Source organism: Papio anubis, chromosome 11, assembly GCF_008728515.1.
Source record: "Papio anubis isolate 15944 chromosome 11, Panubis1.0, whole genome shotgun sequence".
NCBI lineage: Eukaryota > Metazoa > Chordata > Mammalia > Primates > Cercopithecidae > Papio > Papio anubis.
Window position 1 is genome coordinate 112924720 of NC_044986.1, and position 21267 is coordinate 112945986.

A 21267-nucleotide genomic window follows, 5' to 3' on the forward strand; every position below is an offset into this window, starting at 1 on the left:
GTGTCCTGTTGCAAAAGAAAATGGATTCTTATTGCACTGACGCAAACAACTATATGGCCATAAATTAAGAATACTCACAACTAGTTTTCAAATTCTGGAGAAACCAGGCAGAGAGACAGAGACAAATATACTCTAAATTTTGTTCACAGGAGTATACCTTACTCAATTATTAAAGGCTGTAAATGGCTCAAAATAAGTTTGCTTGACTCTGAAAAACAAAACAAGGATCAGCAATATTTCAAGCAAAAGTCAAAAATATTACTTCAGTTTTGTATTAGATAGGCCATCCAGTTAACTCTTGTTTTGCTGAATATTCATAAACATTTCAGCTTTTCATGAGTCCTGTATGTTTTTCCTTTATTCCAATGTCGCAATCTCCAAAGTTATCAGAAACCTGCATTTCAGAGTACCTGTCAAAGTTCTATAACTGATTATAAACCCTCTTTTGAAGAGGAGCAAAAGAAGACAATTGTCTGTAAATAACAAAATGTCCAGGGTAGTTATAGTCAGAAACATGATTGACAAATAAATTTGGTTATCTCCGTGGTTTACAATAACTTAACATAATAACCTTAATTATGATAGCATACACTCAAGACATTAGAATTTTAAACATCCCATACAGTTTTGGAACATATATTAATATAATTCTCTAAAATCCAACCTGAAGATTAAACATCATTTTGGCAATCCTGTGTACTTAAACATGTCAAATAATCCTGTTCACCTCTCTTTTGGATACTCCAGGGGCCCTCTGTAGCATCCCAAAGGCCAGGCATCAGGAAAGACAATTTTGAAACTGAAGTTTGATTTTGGGAAGTCTGTTATGTGTTAGAGATTTAAAACACCTGATGTTATAAAATACAATTCCAGATTGCCATAAATTATTTGCCAAAATGATGACTGAAATTTTAAAAAAGCAAAAAACCTTGTATAACCTTTTACAAAGTTTGCTAAAGAGCACATTAGTGCCTTAAGAGTACCTTGTTGGTCGGGCACAGTGGCTCACGCCTATAATCCCAGCACTTTGGGAGGCCGAGGCGGGCAGATCATGAGGTCAGGAGATCGAGACCATCCTGGCTAACACAGTGAAACCCCATCTCTACTAAAAAATACAAAAAAATTAGCCAGGCATGGTGGCGGGCACCTGTAATCCCAGCTACTCAGGAGGCTGAGGCAGGAGAATGGTGTGAACCCAGGAGGCGGAGCTTGCAGTGAGCAGAGACAGTGCCACTGCATTCCAGCCTGGGCAACAGAGCGAGACTCCGTCTCAAAAACAAAAAACAAAACAAAACAAAACAAAACAAAACAAAAAAAGTACCTTGTTGTGCTTTTATTTCAATGCTCAATTTACAGAAGACCATATAATAATCATTTGAATTTGGTTAGTAAATTCACATATGGAATTTCTTTTGCAACATTAATTTTTTTTTCTTTTTTTTTTTTGAGATGGAGTTTTACTCTTTGTTGCCTGGGCTGGAGTGCAATGGTGCGATCTTGGCTCACTGCAACCTCTGCCTCCCGGGTTCAACTGATTCTCCTGCCTCAGCCTCCCGAGTAGCTGGGATTACAGGCACGCACCACCATGCCTGGCTAATTTTGTATTTTTAGTAGAGACAAGGTTTCTCCATGTTGGTCAGGCTAGTCTCGAACTCCTGACCTCAGGTGATCTGCCTGTCTCGGCCTCCCAAAGTGCTGGGATTACAGGCGTGGCCCACCGCACCTGGCCAAGATTAATTTTTATACTCCTTTCATCATTTGATTAAACCTTCAGTTTTACCTTATCCAATTCAAAACAATCCTTCAAGCCTAGGAAATAATTTATATTTCCACGCCTTCTTATAATCTTTTGCTAAAAACACATCTTGTCCCGTCCCGCAGGATCGTCATTGTAGGCCCTAGAAGAGGGAGTGGGAACTCGGGGGGACAAGAGACACGAGAAATGGAGACAAGACAATATCCTGATCAAGTGTCGTTTATTGGTGGCAGTGTAATGCCTTATATAGACCGGCAGGGGCGGAGGTTGGGCCAGGGCGATGATGGTGGCCCTGCAGTGGGCGTGGCCAGGTAGGTTTCAGTTTCTTTGGTCGGACGTCATGTTGTGCCTGCGCTGTAAGTTGATCATTTTCCCGGGCGTGGGAAAATGGGTGATGAAGAACCCGGAAGAGCGCCATTTTGTACTGGCATATGAGATATCAGTACAGGGAAGAAAGTAAATCTAGGGAGGAGGCATAGAGTGGAAGCGTATAGAGCTCAGGCGTCAGTTGTCAGTTATAATCGCTATGGCCAGGCCACGCAGCTCCGGACAGGTCCCTCTTTTTTATTATTTCATGATGAGAGATAGCCCCTCGGGAACTGCGCCTGTCTTAGGTTGGGTCAACTCATCCCCACCTTTTAAGCCCGTCATGGGATTAGGCAGCAGCAAGGGTGGCCCTCCTGTCTTAGGCTCAATTGGGGGTGGTGTCCTCTTACCCGTCATTGACTGTCCAGTTCAGCTCACGGGGGAGGTGGTCTTATAAGGGCAGATAAGACTCACCATGTTCAGACATCTCAAGGCGATGATAATGGACCTGTATAGGCTTGGCCTGGAAGGCCTCGATTTGTCGTCTGACGAATGCCATAAGCTTATTAAGGATTATAGGCCCAAGAGTGAGAAAGAGTAGAAGGGTAAGTAAAGGACCCAAAAATGGTATGAAGAGGGAGAAGTCCGTCGAGTCCAGTCCAAAGCGGATTGGCGGCCAGGTCTTTTCTGCGTTTTTCTAGCTCTTCTTGTAAGGTCTTTATTTTATCTCTGACGATCCCGGATTTGTTAGCATAAAAACAGCATCTTTCCTGTAGAGCCAAACAGATCCCTCCCTGTTCTGCTGTTAGTAAGTCTAGACCTCTTCTATTTTGGAGAACTACTTCAGCTAATGAGTCTACCTGATCTTGTAGATCTTGTATAGTACTGGATAAGGTTTGTACATCTGAAATTAATTGATTGGATAATTTAGTATATTGGGTTAGTGAGACTCCTAGGCCTGTAGCTCCTGTTGTAAATGCAGTGGTGACTCCCAGTCCAGCCAACAAGGGAATAAATTGTATGGCCCGTTTTGGTCTATATATAAAATGCTCAATAGCGGGGATGGTGATAGGTTCATCTCCAGGGATGATATCAATGTCGGGGAGAAAAGTGGCTAGAACACAAAGCCCTGTCCAATTTGTGGGTAGATAAGTATATGCCATGTTGTTTCCACAGAGGAAAACCGAGCCATTTATAGCACACAAGGGGCTGGTGACATTGATTATGGAGGTACAGTTGTTGAATACAACGTAGCCTAGATCGATTTCTTCAGTGCTATTGTAAGATGGTGAAAAGAGGCAAGAAGAATTAGAAAACTTCATTGGTTGAACTAAGAGGGGAGAGATAATTGGACAGGAGTTATTGACCAAGGACTCACCTGAGTGATTGACATAGGATAATGAAAAGTTAGGTATAGCGAGAGGAGTAGGGGGACCCATTTTTAAACAAAGCCAACAATCGTGGGCAAGGCTTGTATTGGACATTTGGAGTAAGTTGTAAGTGGCATTAAGGATATCAAAAGTTTGAGCATCGATCATAAGGTTATCTCTAACCTTAGGCAGGGCCAAAGGGTGATATTGAATTTCAGGATACAGGGCTTTATGAATTTCTTCTAGTTTTTTCTGAACAGTTTTAATTCTTGTGGTGTCTAATGGACCTCCCCCATCAGAGATGTGGATAGGGGCTGTAGTGCTCCAGCAAACAGGCTGTCCTTTTTGGCCGTTACAAGGAGATTGTACAAGTTTATTGGTGGATCCTAATACTTGTACGTCACTGGTACCTCCAGTTTGTGTTTTTAGTAACGTAGCCGTATAGTATGTTTTATTGCCTGATTTGCATTGTTGATATGAGGTGTAGCAAGAACTATGTACAGAGGACTGGAAAGAACTACAGGGGCATTCTTGGAGTGGCCCGCTAGGGGAGGTGTCTCTTGGGGTTGACTTACATTTGCATAGCTGGTTTGGCATTAAGTAAGCTGTCTTGCCCGAGCAAGTCACTTGGAAGATTCTGTCTGACGGAGGTTCAGATACTTGTCCCCCGCTGCAGTCACAAGGCTGGCCGTGTTGCTTTCGTATTAGTTCTATTGCTTTACGAGGGTCATCAAAACCTGCATAGACTGTCACTATGTTATACAAAATGATTATTTTCCAAAAGAATCTCATGTTAGGCTTCATTTTCTGAAAAACAAAAGGGAAGAAACTTCTCAGGGAGGATTGTTTTCCCTGGATTGACAATGGTTATGATTCATTTGTCTTACCAATCTTTTGGGCAGCCATCTGGCTGCATCATTTTTTTTGTGAGAAAATACATACTGAGCCTCTTCCCCAAACTAAAACTGGGTCAGGGCCATGCCATGAATTATCGAGTGGATCTTTCCATTTAACCATTGCAAACTGTTTTTGAGATTCAGGATGCCAGAAACGGTCGGCAGCAGATTTTCCGTAACTGTCCAAATTTTAAAAATTAAGGATAAAGAGGGCATGATTAAGTATGTTTCTGGGGGTACCCTTCACTGGGTACCAGCTCCCCCCTTTTATTTTTTCGATAGTAGTTTTTAATGACAGATGGGCCCTTTCTACTATACCTTGTCCTTGGGGATTGTAGGGAATGCCTGTGATATGTTTAATTTGTAGGGTGTTGCAGAATTGTAAGAAAGTTTTGGCTATGTAACCAGGACCGTTATCTGTCTTAATTTGTTTGGGTATACCTAAGATGGAAAAGCAATGTAGTAAATGAGTTATGACATGTTTGGTGGCCTCTCCTGTCTGGAGAGTTGCAATAATGAACCCACTATAGTTGTCTATGCATACATGAATATATTTTAGTTGGCCAAATTCTGAGTGATGTGTAACGTCCATTTGCCAAATTTCGTTGGGGATGAGTCCTCGAGGGTTAACTCCTAGATGAGGAACGGGTAAATAAGTTATGCAGTTTGTACATTGTTTAACTATTTGTTGGGCTTGTTCTCTAGTAATTTTAAACATAAGTCTTAAGTTCTGGGCGTTTAAATGATGTAGGGCATGTGCTTTTTGTGCTTGTTGTAAATTGTCTGTAGTGACTGTGGCTATGGTTTTTGTTGCCATGTCAGCTGTTGAATTACCTTGTACTAAAGGTCCCGGTAATCCTGAATGTGCTCTAATATGTCCAAGGAAAAAGGGAGTAGTCCTTTTTTGAATAAGTTGTTGACATTGTAGAAATAGGTTAGCTGTGTCTGAAATATGTTTAATTTGCGGCACGGTCTCTAAGAGGGGTATTGAATGAGCCAGGTAGGCGCTGTCTGTGTAAATATTAAGTGGCTGACAAGGGAAAGCTGATAATGCTGCAATTATGGCTTGTAATTTGACTAGCTGAGCTGATGTATAAGTGGTTTGGAATTTGACAATTGTATTATTGTAGGTGTAAGCAGTGAGTCCTGTGGAAGATCCATCAGTGAAAATTAGTAATGCGTCATTGAGAGGTTCCTTACTGGTAATATGAGGAAATACAAACGCATGAAGTTTGCAAAATTGAATGAGTTTGTTAGGTGGGTAATGGTTGTCAATTGTGCCAGTGTAAGAAGCGCAAGCAATTGGCCAGGCTTCTGTATTTTGTAACAGCCAATGGATGTGTGATTGAGTGTAGGGCTGTATAATGGTAAAGGGTTCTATTCCAAAGTATTTTCTACTGTTTTCTCTTCCCAAGATAATTAGATCAGCTATGGCATCATAATAAGGCAACAAAACCTTTTTGGGGGAGGAGGGCAGGTGTACCCACATAACGGGATTGTTTTGCCAGAATAAACCAGTAGGGGTTATTGCTGTGTTAAAAATGATGAATATTAATGGCTGAGAATAATCAATACTGGTAACAAATTGTGTTGTAATGGCATTTTCTACCCATTGGAGTGCCGTTAATGCTTCTTTTGAAATGGACCTGGGGGATTTTGGGTTAGCGTCTCCTTTCGATATATCGAAAAGAGGTTTTAACTCTCCTGTGGTAAGTTTTAGGTATGATCGAAGCCAATTTATGTCTCCCAGTAATTTTTGGAAATCATTTAAAGTTTTTAGATGGTCACGGCGTATAATGGCCTTTTGATTAATGATTTTGGGTCTATTAATTTGAAAACCAAGATAGGTATATGGATTTTGTAGTTGTATTTTTTCTGGGGCTATTTGCAGTCCGGCTGTTGTCAACTCTTGTTTGAGTTGGGCAAAGCACTGTAAGACTTGTTCACCAATCTCTCCTGCTATTAAAATATCATCCATATAATGTATAATATACATTTGTGTCCATATTTTTCTGACTGGTTCTATAGCAGCGGCTACATATTTTTGACATAAGGTAGGACTATTGGCCATACCCTGAGGTAAGACTTTCCATTGGTAACGTTTCATTGGCTGCTTAAAATTTGTAGATGGAAGACTAAAGGCAAACCTTTTCTGATCAGCAGGATGAAGAGGGATTGTAAAGAAGCAATCTTTAAGGTCAATAATGATTTTAAAATATTTTTGAGGAATCGCAACTGGTGAGGGCAGTCCCGGTTGTAAGGCACCCATAAGGACCATAGTGATATTTACTGCTCTTAAATCTTGTAAGAGTCTCCATTTGCCAGACTTTTTCTTAATGACAAAGATAGGTGTATTCCAAGGGGAATTACTTTCTGTAATATGGCCTGCTAGCAGTTGTTCCTGCACTAACTGTTGGGCAGCACTTAGCTTATCATTAAGTAAAGGCCACTGATCAACCCAAACGGGCTCATCTGACTTCCAAGTAATAGGGTCAGTGCACTTTTGGGGTGCAGGTATGTCAGTGGCTTGAGCTAAAAATTTCCAAACCCTTTTTTATCAAGTTGTCCTGAGACTGGTATAGGCTGTGGAATACCGTTTTCCTTTTTTCCAAGACCTTTACCGGGGTGTATCCCTGAGTTAGCATTTGTGCAGTAACTATATCATTTGGGCTGCACATTATAATTTTCATTTGGGAGAGCAGGTCTCATCCCCAAAGATTAACAGGTAAGTGAGGGATGATAAATGGCTTAATGAGGCCTGAATTGTTTTCTTTATCTGTCCATGTTAGGTATTTAGAACTTTGTTTAGGATTACTGCTTTGTCCAATCCCTCTCAGGTGAGTTAAAGTCTCTGTAATAGACCAATGAGAGGGCCAATCTTCTTGTTTAATGATGGTTACATCGGCCCCTGTGTCTATTAGCCCAGTAAATGCCTTACCATCTAACCATAAGGTTAGAGAGGGTTTTTGATTTGTAATTGGTTGCACCCAATATATATCTGACGATCCAAAACCTTTTGTATTCCTGTTAGAGTGTTGGATATTATTATCTGTTTTAACTAAGGGTAGCAAAACTAACTGTGCTATTCTAACCCCTTGAGGGACAGTAATAATGTTGTTAATAGCTCTGGCCATGATTTTAATTTCTCCTTCATAATCATTATCGATAACTCCAGGGAGGACTTGTAAACCTTTCATGGTGACACTACTTCTTCCCAAGAGTAGCCCAAAAGTGTCAGGTGGTAAAGGCCCATATATTCCTGTATTTAAGGTTTGTGGTCCCATCTCAGGTGTTAATACTGTGTGGGAGGTGGAACTGAGGTCCAGTCCTGCACTTCCTGGGGTTGCTCTACTAGGTTTTGAAATGGATTGTTGCTGCTGGCTGGAACAAAGCTGACCACCCCATATGCTTGTTTTGGGGCCTGGGGCTGGCCCCTCACCCCATTTCCCTGCTGAGACGATAAAGGATTTCCTTGACTATCAATTTTAGATTTACATTCGTTGGCCCAGTGCCTTCCTCTTTTACACCTTGGGCAAAGGCCTGGAATTTTTGTTTCTGGATTTTTATTTTGATTTTCATGGCAATCTTTTGCAAAGTGTCCTTTTTTACCGCATTTAAAGCACCCCCCTTTATCTTTACCTTTGTTATTGAGGAAGTCTCTTACTGTTTGACCGCTAAAGGCGGCGGCCATTGCTAGACTCTGTTGATATGAGGGCCCAATATCTGAACAAAGGCGAATATATCCTGTTAAATCTGTTTTCTTTCGATAAGGTCTGATTGCCGCTTGGCAGGCGGGGTTGGCGTTTTCATATGCCAACTGTTTAACATAATCTACACCCGTTTCTGCATTTCCAAAAATTCTACCTGCCGTAGTCATGAGTCTGTGTACAAAATCTGAGAACGGCTCATCGGGTCCTTGTTTGACTGCCGTGAGTGAGGCCCCTGGGTCTCCTTTAACAGGGAGTTTCCTCCAGGCTTTTGTAGCAGCTGACTGGATTTGTGAAAACAAGCCAGGATCATATTGCATTTGGGCCTGAGTGTCTGCATAGTTACCTGAACCAGTTAACATATCAAAATCCCAGCCGTTTCCTGCCTGTTGGTTTCTTTTAGCTGTGTCCCTACAATTTTCAAAAAACTCTGACTTCCAAATTAAATGATCTCCCCCAGAGAGAACTGCCCTAACTAAGGTATTCCAATCTGTAGGGGTGAGCCAGTTATCGGCTACAGATTCCACTATTGCGAGAGTATATGGAGCAGTAGCCCCATATTGAGAAGCAACAGTTTTTAACTCTTTTATGATAGTGAAATCAAACCCAGTATGATGTCTCCAAGCTTGTCCTTGCCCATCTGTGGTTTCAGTAACTGGGAAGATGTCTTTGGGGGAGGAGTCTTCTCTATGTCGGCTAGCAACTAACCCCCCTCTTGGAACATGCTGTCCAGGCCGCTGAGGTGGGCGCAGGGAACCCTCCATAACATCTGGGTTAGGTATCTTTTCATTTCCTGTTTTTAATTTTTGGAGCCTAATTATCAATGATTGATGCAACTCCTCAAGTTTAATTTGTTCTTCTAGTTGAGCAATTTTTTGTTTTAATTCTTCTTTGGGATCTACTACTGCCATAACAATGGGCGCAGAAGCCCCATTACGTGTCCCATTATATGGGGGTGGGCGTGAAGTAAAGGGAGGCCAGTCGGGCTTATGATATTTAGCCACCTCTTCCTCTAAATCATCCCAATTTATGTCTGATTGATCAGGCTTATTAGTTTCTTCCTCTTTTTGAGGTGTTTGTAAAACCGGATATTTTTTCTGTTTGTTTTTGTGTAACATTTCTTTATCTGTTACAGAAGGAGACTTGACTTCCTCATCATCACTCTCAAGGGAAATGAGATCCTCCTCCGTATCTTGCAGAGGCTTTGTGAGGTTAGAGTGGGAACTAACCTTTAGAATATGTTCTGTTTGAGCGACTGCGGCCATGACTTGTGGATCGACTTCCTTTTTATCTATCAAATCTTTAATGAGATTCCAATAAGAGAAGGAGGTCACAGGAATTTTTTCTGGGCCAAAAGTATTATAATAATCTTGAAAACAATCTCCTACTCTACGCCATCTTTTAATATCAATAGTTCCTTCCTGTGGGAACCAAGGGCAAGTGTCTTTTACAAAATCAAAAAATTTAAACAAATCATTACCTTTAACCTTTACTCCTCGTATCTTTAAAGCCTCTTTTAATTGTCCTACATAGATTTGATGTTGACTTAATTCTTGTCCCATTTCGGACGCGTCACTTACCTTCAATTCTGACGCAGCAGGTTCCCCCGGTGATCAGAGGAGTTTAGTTTCACCTTGACGGTCGACCGTTCTTTCATGTCCTCTTCCTCACAGAATCCCTCGTTTCCAGGTTCCACATTGAGGCGCCATGTGTCCCGTCCCGCGGGATCGTCAATGTAGGCCCTAGAAGAGGGAGTGGGAACTCGGGGGGACAAGAGACATGAGAAATGGAGACAAGACAATATCCTGATCAAGTCTCGTTTATTGGTGGCAGTGTAATGCCTTATATAGACCGGCAGGGGCGGAGGTTGGGCCAGGGCGATGATGGTGGCCCTGCGGTGGGCGTGGCCAGGTAGGTTTCAGTTTCTTTGGTCGGACGTCATGTTGTGCCTGCGCTGTAAGTTGATCATTTTCCCGGGCGTGGGAAAATGGGTGATGAAGAACCCGGAAGAGCGCCATTTTGTACTGGCGTATGAGATATCAGTACAGGGAAGAAAGTAAATCTAGGGAGGAGGCATAGAGTGGAAGCGTATAGAGCTCAGGCATCAGTCATCAGTTATAATCGCTATGGCCGGGCCACGCAGCTCCGGACAACATCTTACTGTTCTTACACAACTCACATGTAAATCAATTTCCAGAAGTTTCAATTACATGTTATAATGGTAACTCCCAGCAATTTTAAACTTTTATGTAGAACCTAGTAGCTTGTTAAAATTATGTACAAGTTGCAGCGAAGGTTTGACTCCTTCCAGCATAATTAAGGGTGTGGTTAATTCCATATGTCTCTGGGCCTTACCACTTGTGAAGCAGGCAAGTCAAACAGTTCTCAGAAACCAAAAAGGCAGTTTATAACCTTAAAACATTAAGGAAACCTAGTATCTGACTTGCATTAATTTAGATCACCTATTTACATTTTGATGATATCTGCATTTTACCAATAATCTTTAAGGCTGCTTTTATTTCTCAAGGATTACAGTCATGTGAACTGAAACGTACCACAGCTTTTATCTTCCCTTTTAAAAAACATTTGATTCAAGCTCTTATCCTTTTTTAAGTCAATTAATTAGAGCTTTTTTATAGACATCACGCACAACACATATATAACTACACAGGCAGAAGAAAATGCAGTAGTCGTGAGATTTTTCATCTGCCAGTCTCCTAATTGGATTATTGGCCTCTGCGTGGTGCCCTTTAAGAGACAGGGCTAGAAAAACATGCAGCTTTTAAGGCCTAATAAAACGGGCATGACTGGGAGGCAAAAACAGATTTTGAGAGGGATCTATCTGCATTTAATTCCTGGGGTTCCATGAGAAAAACAGGTTTCTTCCCAAAACGGGGTTAGTGGCACCTTGTCTGTTTTTCCCAAGGAGTCCTATGCCCCCAGGAGTTATCTTAGGGCCTCTCATGCATACATTAAGAGTGACAAGGCAAAATGGAGAAAAATAATCCAGTCTACTGAGAGAATACCCTTTCCAGCCAAGAGATCCAAGAAACAAAACAAAACAAAACATAAAGACCTTTTAAAAATACTTGTAAGTTGGATATCCACTTTTAATTAAGCTGAGTGCTCTTTGAGAAAAACCTTTTAACTCCCTTATCACCCAACTAGCCGCACCAAGTGGCCAATATTTCTGGCTTTCAAACTATACTAAAGGTGACCTCCCAGGTGCTCAGAGAAAAGAAGATAAAAGGTGGTTTGTGGAGGGGAAGAGAATCAGCAACAGGTCATGCAGATATCAAACCAGAAAGGACTTATTCCCTGAGACAGGATTGAACCCGGCTGCCATTGTAAAATGGTGGAGGCTAAGACAAAGCATTGCCACGTGGTTACAGGTCATGCTCCCCAAAACAAGATGGAGGCCTGCAGCAAGGTTTGCTACTCACCATACAGAAAGTCATGCAAAGCCCACCAGACTGGCTACAGCTAAAGACCAACCTCACAAATCCTTTTTCATAATTAAAACTTTACAGCGAATATACACAGTGATCCTTATTCCTGGACTAGTAAAATGTCTTCAAAAAGAAAAGAAAAACCCCTCTTGCTTAAAAGTTAAATGCTGACAGGCTAGATAGAGAAAGGAAAAAAATGTTTAAAATGCAGGGTTGGAAAGATGCCTGGGGAAAGTACCTCTTATTCTTATACAAATGGGTTCCTCCAACAGGGAGAGAAGCTTAATTGCTGTCCGCCACTGGGCACCCTTGGGCCATGGGCCATGAACCCCAGCTCTGGCTGGGAGGGAAGTGGGAACCCACCATTCGCCAGTCTATCTCGCAGGTGCCTAAAGCCATTGAGGTGAGGTGGTGTGCAGTTTTCTCTATCCTCAGAAGAAGTCCAAGGACAAAAAGGCTTAGAAGCGAAAGGGAAAAAAGATTTTTTGGTTCACATCTTACCCACCCTTCCTCAAGCCCCACGTCTAGGAGCCAAAATGTTGCAGAATTTTGCTCCTTAGTTCAGCTAAAACTGGGCTCTAGCTTGTGAGAAGACCAGGAGAATTATATGCAAACACATTGAAGGGTGTGTAGAGCAGGATTTTATTGGGCGAAAAGGGAAAAAAAAAAACCTCAGCAAATTGAGATGGCATCCTGCTAACAAACCCCTCACCTCACAGATTAAATCCCAGGCCACCACACAGGAACTGAAGAGCCAGGTTCCTCCCCCTGCCTGTGGCTCCACCCCGTTCCCCCAGTGCACATGTGGGCAGACTCAGACAAGGCCCTAGGCAGGTTCCCTCTTCTGCACAAAAGCATCTGATGTAAACACTTGTGGGGTGGGTCAGAGGTTCTCTGAGGACATTTTTTTTATCTGCCTAGGCATTTGGCTGTCTCATCATGGTATACAAATACTATGGACTTTGCGATTTACCTTAATTCCAGTGATCTCACAACACTGGTGCCCAAAAACTAAACACAAAAGAATATTACAAACTGTTACAAGTTTGAGCTTAATTATAAAATCCGTGGAGAGGTGTGGTGTGTAATTCAGATTATTCCAATGAATCAGTCAAAAAGTATCTACTAAAACATACCCTGGTAAACCAGTGGCTCTCAACGTTCGTGGGCTAAATAATCACCTAATTAGCTGAGCGTGGTGGTGCACACCTGTGGTCCCAGCTACTAAGAGGCTGAGGTGGGAAAATCACCTGAGCCTGGGAGGGCGAGGCTACAGTGGGCCAAGATCGTACCATTGCACTCCAGTCTGGGCAACAGGAATGAGACTCTGTCTCAAAAAAAAAAAAAAAAAAAAAAAAAAATCACCTAGGGTGCTTGTTAAGCTGCAAATTCCTAGGCTCAACTCCAGACGTTCTAATGAGAGGAACTGGGGATGGAGCCCGGGATTTTGCATCTTAATCATTTCAGAAGATTCAGATGCAGAAGATTCAAAGACCTCTTTTAGAGAAACATTACCCTAAGCAAGGGCAGAGTTGGTCAATCACAGAGGTCTTCCAACTCACTTCCCATTCATTCATTCATTCTTTCCTGAACTTATTAATTCAACAAACATTTATAGTGCCCTATCATTGTACATGGTGATGTGGACTCGGTAATGTAAAGAGACTCGGTTCCTGCCTGGAGGGAACTTATATCTAATGGCTGATACACACACACACACACACACACATATATATATGTGCCATTGATGTATGATTGACAGCACCAAGTGGTAAGTATTGAATGTGTCCATACATGCCAAAGAGAATGTTGCAGGGATTTAGAAGGAAGTTGTGTCAACGTGGGTTCAAGTGGACAGGAATGGAGGAGCTATTCTGTGGAGGGGGTGGGACATTGCCTGGGCCCTGACTGATGAGGAACGAGCAGGATATCGAAGAGAAGGAAACAGCATTAGCTTCATATCATAATTATTAAGCAAGAACGTTTTTAATATCCATAAGCCTATACTAAAGATAGCGGAGTGGCCAAGCATGTCCAGGATTAAAACTATAATCTCATTAACTACCTTCAGAGGAGAAATAAAGAAGTGAGATGTTCCTGAATCAGCAACATCATTTCCTTGTTTTTTCAATATTCTGATGCCAACTGGACTATTTTTATGCTAATAAGTTGATAAATAGTAGGATGTTTTGACGTGACATGTTTATATAGTATTCTGTTTTTCTCCTAGGTCCGTGTGTATTTCATCCAGCTACTTCCAAAAAGTTAAAAGGCTGACCATAAAATCCATGTAGGGTATAAACAATTAGCACTCTAGGAAGATTCAGACTGTTTGAAACCAAGAGAGGCAGATTAATCTAATTAAAAATTACTTCTTATTTAAGAAAGAGATCTGTATTCATTAAGACTTCTCCTTAGACATACTATTTTTAGCTATATTGTACCAATTCTATTACATGTGTGAAAAATAAATAAATCTGGGAAATCTTGGGGCTCCAAAATCACTAAGCTAAAGGGCAAAGTCAAACTGGGAACTGCTTAGGGAAAACCGGCTTCCCACTCTATTCAAAGTCATCCCTCTGCTCACTGACATAAATGCATGTGTGATTGCCTCCCTTGGAAGAGCTGATCAGAAACTCAAAAGGATGTAACCATTTGTCTCTCATCTACCTGTGGCCTAGAAGCCCCCTCCCTGCTTGAGTTGTCCCGCCTTTCAGGACAGAACCAGTGTACATCTTACATATATTGATTGCTATCTCATGGCACCCTAAAATGTATAAAACCAAGCTGTGCCCCGACCACCTTGGGTACATGTCGTCAGGACCTCCTGAGGCTGTGTCACAGACGCATGTCCTCAAGCCTGGCCAAACAAACTTTCTAAATTAACTGAAACCTGGCTCATATTTTCAGGGTTCACACATGAAATAAATTTTATGTAATTTATTTCATGAAGACCAATTTCTAGCTGCCCAGCCACTGTTACATTTCATGTGTTAATCTGTCAAAAGATGTAATAACCCCTGTCTCAGAGAGGCGTTTGAGGATGAAATGAGAGGACAGTTGTGATTGAGTTTTAAAACCCATGCTGGCCAGGTGCAGTGACTCACGCCTGTAATCCCAGCAGTTTGGGAGGCTGAGGCAGGTGGATTATGAGGTCAGGAGATTGAAACCAACCTGACCAACATGGTGAAACCCGGCCTCTACTAAAAATACAAAAATTATCTGGGTGTGGTGGTGCACACCTGTAGTCCCAGCTTCTTGGGAGGCTGAGGTAGGAGGATTGCTTGAATCAGGGAGGCGGAGGTTGCAGTGAGCTGAGATAGCACCACTGCACTCCAAGCCTGGCGACAGAGCAAGACAATGTCTCAAGAAAAAAACAAACAAACAAAAAACCCCAAAACCAAAACCCACACTAAGAATGAGTGTAAGTTATAAGCTTTCCAGCCATTCTAAAGTCTTCCTCAGGATAAAAAGCAGGATCACAGAGAGCTAGAACAAATAATTCTACCTCCTCACAGAACTTGTAAGATATTATATTAACAAGGAAGCCTTCCCAGCCCTCCTTGCTAATATCTTACAAAGCAAGCAAGCCAAAATACTGAAGCAGTAGTATCCCAGAGTTTTCATGAGTTTGTAGAGAGGTGGTACATCTGGTGGCACAGACTCTGGCGTTGGGCGATTGGGTTTTTAATCTTAGATCCATTTCTTACTATTTACGTGGCTTTGAAGGTACTGAACCTTGATGTGCCTCAGTTTTCCTATCTGTGAAGTAAACATAAAAAGATTGTTGTGATTCAATGAATCCATAAACATCTCCACACATAAAGCATTCCTATCTGCCTCTAGAGAAGGTTGTGTTAGCTGTTGTCATGAGCTCTGATGTTAAGGAAGGTACACAACGGCATGACAGTTTCAGTTTCATGGAATGTCTAGAAAGACTAGAGATGTATTGATACACACATAAAAATCAAATAGAGGATGAAAAATTAGCAAGACACCGTGCCTAGAACAATTATTTATGTCGTAACCACCCAAGGGGTTCACCTTGCCTGCTGCCTAGACAGAGCTGATTCATCAAGACAGGGGAATTGCAATAGAGAAAGAGTAATTCAAACAGAGCCAGCTGTGTGGGAGACCAGAGTTTTGTTATTACTCAAATCAATCTCCTCGAGCATTCGGGGAGCAGAGTTTTGAAAGATAACTTGGTGGGTCGGGGGTAAGCCAGTGAGCCAGGAGTGCAGACTGGTCAGAGATGAAATCGCGGTGAGTCAGCTGTCTTCTTGCATTGAGTCAATTCCTGGGTGGGGGCCATAAGAGCAGATGAGCCAGTTTATTGATCTGGGTGGTGCCAGCTGATCCATCAAGTGCAGGGTCTGCAAAATGTCTCAAGCATTGATCTTAGGAGCAGTTGAGGGAGGGTCAGAATCTTGTAGCCTCCAGCTGCATGACTCCTAAACCATAATTTCTAATCTTGTGGCTAATGTTGGTCCTACAAAGGCAATCTAGTCCCCAAGCAGGGAGGAGGTTTGCTTGGGAAAGGGCTGTTACCATCTTTACTTAAACTATAAACTAAGTTTCTCCCAAAGTTAGTTCAGCCTACCCCCAGGAATGAATAAGGACAGCTTGGAGGTTAGAAGCAGGATGGAGTCAGTTAAGTTAGATCTCTTTCACTGTCTCAGTCATAATTTTCCAAAGGCGGTTTCAATATCATCCCTTGTAACAGAAAACATTTAAGACTGTTTGTAAGAATGCATATATAAAATAGTGTGGTACAGATTTAAAATATGAGAATAGTAGAAGTAGGAACATTAAGGAGGACAGGAGAAGAGTCCAGTACAAAAAAAGCACCGCCTGGCGTCTTTTGTACATACAATGGGTGGGCCACATGGTTGACTGTAAACTTTCTAGCAACCATTGCAAAAGGGAAACTCAGTCAGTCAGTCACAAGATAAAAGCAGGCCAATTGTTCAGGAGAAGCACAATTATTCCTTATATTAAGACTGAGGACCAAGCTCTGATTTTTTCTTATCTTGTCCCAGTTCTTATCTAAGGGGTCTGGGGAGTCATGCCTTACAAGTCATAAATTCTCATCAGACGGGTTTTATTTAATCCTACATATTGCAACTTACTTTCTGAATGTGGCATAACATTACCTGGTAAAGAAGAAAATCAAAATAGTTTACCCCAAAACATGTTTCTTTGCCATATTTTGAAATGGCCCTGCAAAGCTGTCCTTTCTGGGGGGAAAAATTTACTTCTCTAAAGAATCTCTATTAACATAGCTATATCTTTTTCTTTCAGGCCCTCCCAATCCTGAGATTAACTGAGAGTCTAGCACCTTCTAAAGGTCTGAATAGGAAACAGTTGTCATCTATTGTCTCTAAGGGCAGCCACTATGAGACTTCAAAAGAACCTCAATCTCCACAGTCTTTTATCTGAACCCGAATATTTCCTTTCTATTGATCCTAGGTCTTTAGACAAACTCAACCAATCGGCAGCCAGAAAATATTTACATTTATCTATATCCTGGAAGCCGTCATCCCCGTTCCTTTCAAATTGTCCCGCCTTTCTCCACCAAACCGATGTATTTCTCAAATGTATTTGATTGATGTCTCATGCCTCCCTAGAACGTACAAAACCAAGCTGTGCCCTGACCACCTTGGGCACATATTCTCAGGACCTCCTGAGGGCTGTGTCATGGGCCATGGTCATTCATATTTGGCTCAGAATAAACATCTTCAAATATTCTACAGAGTTGGACTGTTTTCGTCCACAAGACCAGAGGGGATGCTCCCAGCCATTGTCTTTGAGATGAGGCTGAGTCATGTAATAAACAACATCTCTGATATCTTTCCAGCAGATGAACCAGTGTTTTACAGAACCGCTTCCCATACTATAAGGTGGATCATCACCGGAAGCCCATGCCAGTAACAGCAGTTCTGTAAGGAGGTGGAATTGTGTGTTCCAGCTCTCTGCGATTCTGCTTTGTATCCTCAGGAAGATTTTAGAATGGCTGGAAAATCCATAATTTATACTCATTCCTAGTCGTTTGGGTTTTACAACACAATCACAACTGTCCTCTCTTTTCATCCTCAAAAACCTCTCTGAGACAGGGATTATTAAAACTGTTTTACAGATTTAGAAACTGAATCCAAGCATGGTTCGACAGTTGGAAAATTATGGAACAAGGATTTGAGCCTGCTAATTCCCAATCTAATCTTGGGCCATGCCTTTATTACCAAACCTCTTACAGCCCTCTCTTCCTTGAATTTTTTTACTCCATTAAAATCTGATTTTTATATCTACACCTCTGTTGAGATTGCTATCATAGAACTCACAAATGATATTTTTATTGTCAAACCCAGTAACCCCTTTTTTCAGCCTTTAAAAACAAAATTTGAATGCTAGGTGTGTTGGCTCACACCTGTAATCCCAGTACTTTGGGAGGCCGAGGAGGGAGGACTGCTTGAGGCCAAGATTTAGAAACCAGCCTGGGCAACATAGCAAGACCCCTGCCTCTACAAAAAATTTAAAAATTAGCCAGGTTTGGTGATGTGCACCTGTAGTCCCAGCTACTTGGGAGGCTGAGGCAGGAGGATTGCTTGAGCCCAGGAGTTCAAGGCTGTGGTGAAGCATAATTGCATCAGTGCACTCCAGCTTGGGCAACAGAGTGAGACCCTGTCTGTTATTTACAAAGACACTCTTTGGCATTCTGTTTTCCTTTGGCCTTGGGGACTCTTGTTACTCCTGATATCCCTCCCACCTTTCTGATGACTTCTGCTCCTTGGCCTTTATGAGCAACTCCTCTCCAGCCCACATCCCAAATGCTGGCGCTCCCTGAGGGTCCATCTTTGGTCCTCTCCTCTTCTTACTCTATGCATTTTTCCCAAGAGAGCCAATCCCCTTTCATGAATTCAGATGCCATCTTTTTTTTTTTTTTTAATTATACTTTAAGTTCTAGGGTACATGTGCATAACGTGCAGGTTTGTTACATATGAATACTTGTGCCATGTTGGTGTGCTGCACCCATCAACTCGTCAGCACCCATCAACTGGTCATTTACATCAGGTATAACTCCCAGTGCAATCCCTCCCCCCTCTCCCCTCCCTGTGATAGGCCCCGGTGTGTGATATTCCCCTTCCTGAGTCCAAGTGATCTCATTGTTCAGTTCCCACCTATGAGTGAGAACATGCAGTGTTTGGTTTTCAGTTCTTGCGATAGTTTGCTGAGAATGATGGTTTCCAGCTGCATCCATGTCCCTACAAAGGACACAAACTCATCCTTTTTTATGGCTGCATAGTATTCCATGGTGTATATGTGCCACATTTTCTTAATCCAGTCTGTCACTGATGGACATTTGGGTTGATTCCAAGTCTTTGCTATTGTGAATAGTGCCGCAATAAACATACGTGTGCATGTGTCTTTATAGCAGCATGATTTATAATCCTTTGGGTATATACCCAGTAATGGGATGGCTGGGTCATATGGTACTTCTAGTTCTAGATCCTTGAGGAATCACCATATTGTTTTCCATAATGATTGAACTAGTTTACAATCCCACCAACAGTGTAAAAGTGTTCCTATTTCTCCACATCCTCTCCAGCACCTGTTGTTTCCTGACTTTTTAATGATTGCCATTCTAACTGGTGTGAGATGGTATCTCATTGTGATTTTGATTTGCATTTCTCTGATGGCCAGTGATGATGAGCATTTTTTCATGTGTCTGTTGGCTGTATGAATGTCCTCTTTTGAGAAATGTCTGTTAATATCCTTTGCCCACTTTTTGATGGGGTTGTTTGTTTTTTTCTTGTAAATTTGTTTGAGTTCTTTGTAGGTTCTGGATATTAGCCCTTCGTCTGATGAGTAGATTGCAAAAATTTTCTCCCATTCTGTAGGTTGCCTGTTCACTCTGATGGTAGTTTCTTTTGCTGTGCAGAAGCTCTTTAGTTTAATTAGATCCCATTTGTCAATTTTGGCTTTTGTTGCTGTTGCTTTTGGTGTTTTAGACATGAAGTCCTTGCCCATGCCTATGTCCTGAATGGTATTACCTAGGTTTTCTTCTAGGGTTTTTATGGTTTTAGGTCTAACATTTAAGTCTCTAATCCATCTTGAATTAATTTTCATACAAGGAGTAAGGAAAGGATCCAGTTTCAGCTTTCTACTTATGGCTAGCCAATTTTCCCAGCACCATTTATTAAATAGGGAATCCTTTCCCCATTTCTTGTTTTTCTCAGGTTTATCAAAGATCAGATGGCTGTAGATGTGTGGTATTATTTCTGAGGACTCTGTTGTGTTCCATTGGTCTATATCTCTGTTTTGGTACCAGTACCATGCTGTTTTGGTTACTGTAGCCTTGTAGTATAGTTTGAAGTCAGGTAGCGTGATGCCTCCAGCTTTGTTCTTTTGACTTAGGATTGTCTTGGAGATGCGGGCTCTTTTTTGGTTCCATATGAACTTTAAAGCAGTTTTTTCCAATTCTATGAAGAAACTCATTGGTAGCTTGATGGGGATGGCATTGAATCTATAAATTACCTTAGGCAGTATGGCCATTTTCATGATATTGGTTCTTCCTATCCATGAGCATGGTATGTTCTTCCATTTGTTTATATCCTCTTTTATTTCACTGAGCAGTGGTTTGTAGTTCTCCTTGAAGAGGTCCTTTACATCCCTTGTAAGTTGGATTCCTAGGTATTTTATTCTCTTTAAAGCAATTGTGAATGGAAGTTCATTCATGATTTGGCTCTCTGTTTGTCTCTTACTGGTGTATAAGAATGCTTGTGATTTTTGCACATTAATTTTGTATCCTGAGACTTTGCTGAAGTTTCTTATCAGCTTAAGGAGATTTTGGGCTGAGACAATGGGGTTTTCTAAATATACAATCATGTCATCTGCAAACAGGGACAATTTGACTTCTTATTTTCCTAACTGAATACCCTTTATTTCTTTCTCTTGCCTGATTGCCCTAGCCAGAACTTCCAACACTATGTTGAATAGGAGTGGTGAGAGAGGGCATCCCTGTCTTGTGCCGGTTTTCAAAGGGAATTTTTCCAGTTTTTGCCCATTCAGTATGATATTGGCTGTGGGTTTGTCATAAATAGCTCTTATTATTTTGAGATACGTTCCATCAATACCGAATTTATTGAGAGTTTTTAGCATGAAGGGCTGTTGAATTTTGTCAAAGGCCTTTTCTGCATCTATTGAGATAATCATGTGGTTTTTGTCTTTGGTTCTGTTTATATGCTGGATTACGTTTATTGATTTGTGTATGTTGAACCAACCTTGCATCCCAGGGATGAAGCCAACCTGATCATGGTGGATAAGCTTTTTGATGTGCTGCTGAATTTGGTTTGCCAGTATTTTATTGAGGATTTTTGCATCGATGTTCATCAGGGATATTGGTCTAAATTCTCTTTTTTTGTTGTGTCTCTGCCAGGCTTTGGTATCAGGATGATGTTGGCCTCATAAAATGAGTTAGGGAGGATCCCCTCTTTTTCTATTGATTGGAATAGTTTCAGAAGGAATGGTACCAGCTCCTCCTTGTACCTCTGGTAGAATTCAGCTGTGAATCCATCTGGTCCTGGACTTTTTTTGGTTGGTAGGCTATTAATTATTGCCTCAATTTCAGAGCCTGCTATTGGTCTATTCAGAGATTCAGCTTCTTCCTGGTTTAGTCTTGGGAGAGTGTAAGTGTCCAGGAAATTACCCATTTCTTCTAGATTTTCTAGATTATTTGCGTAGAGGTGTTTATAGTATTCTCTGATGGTAGTTTGTATTTCTGTGGGG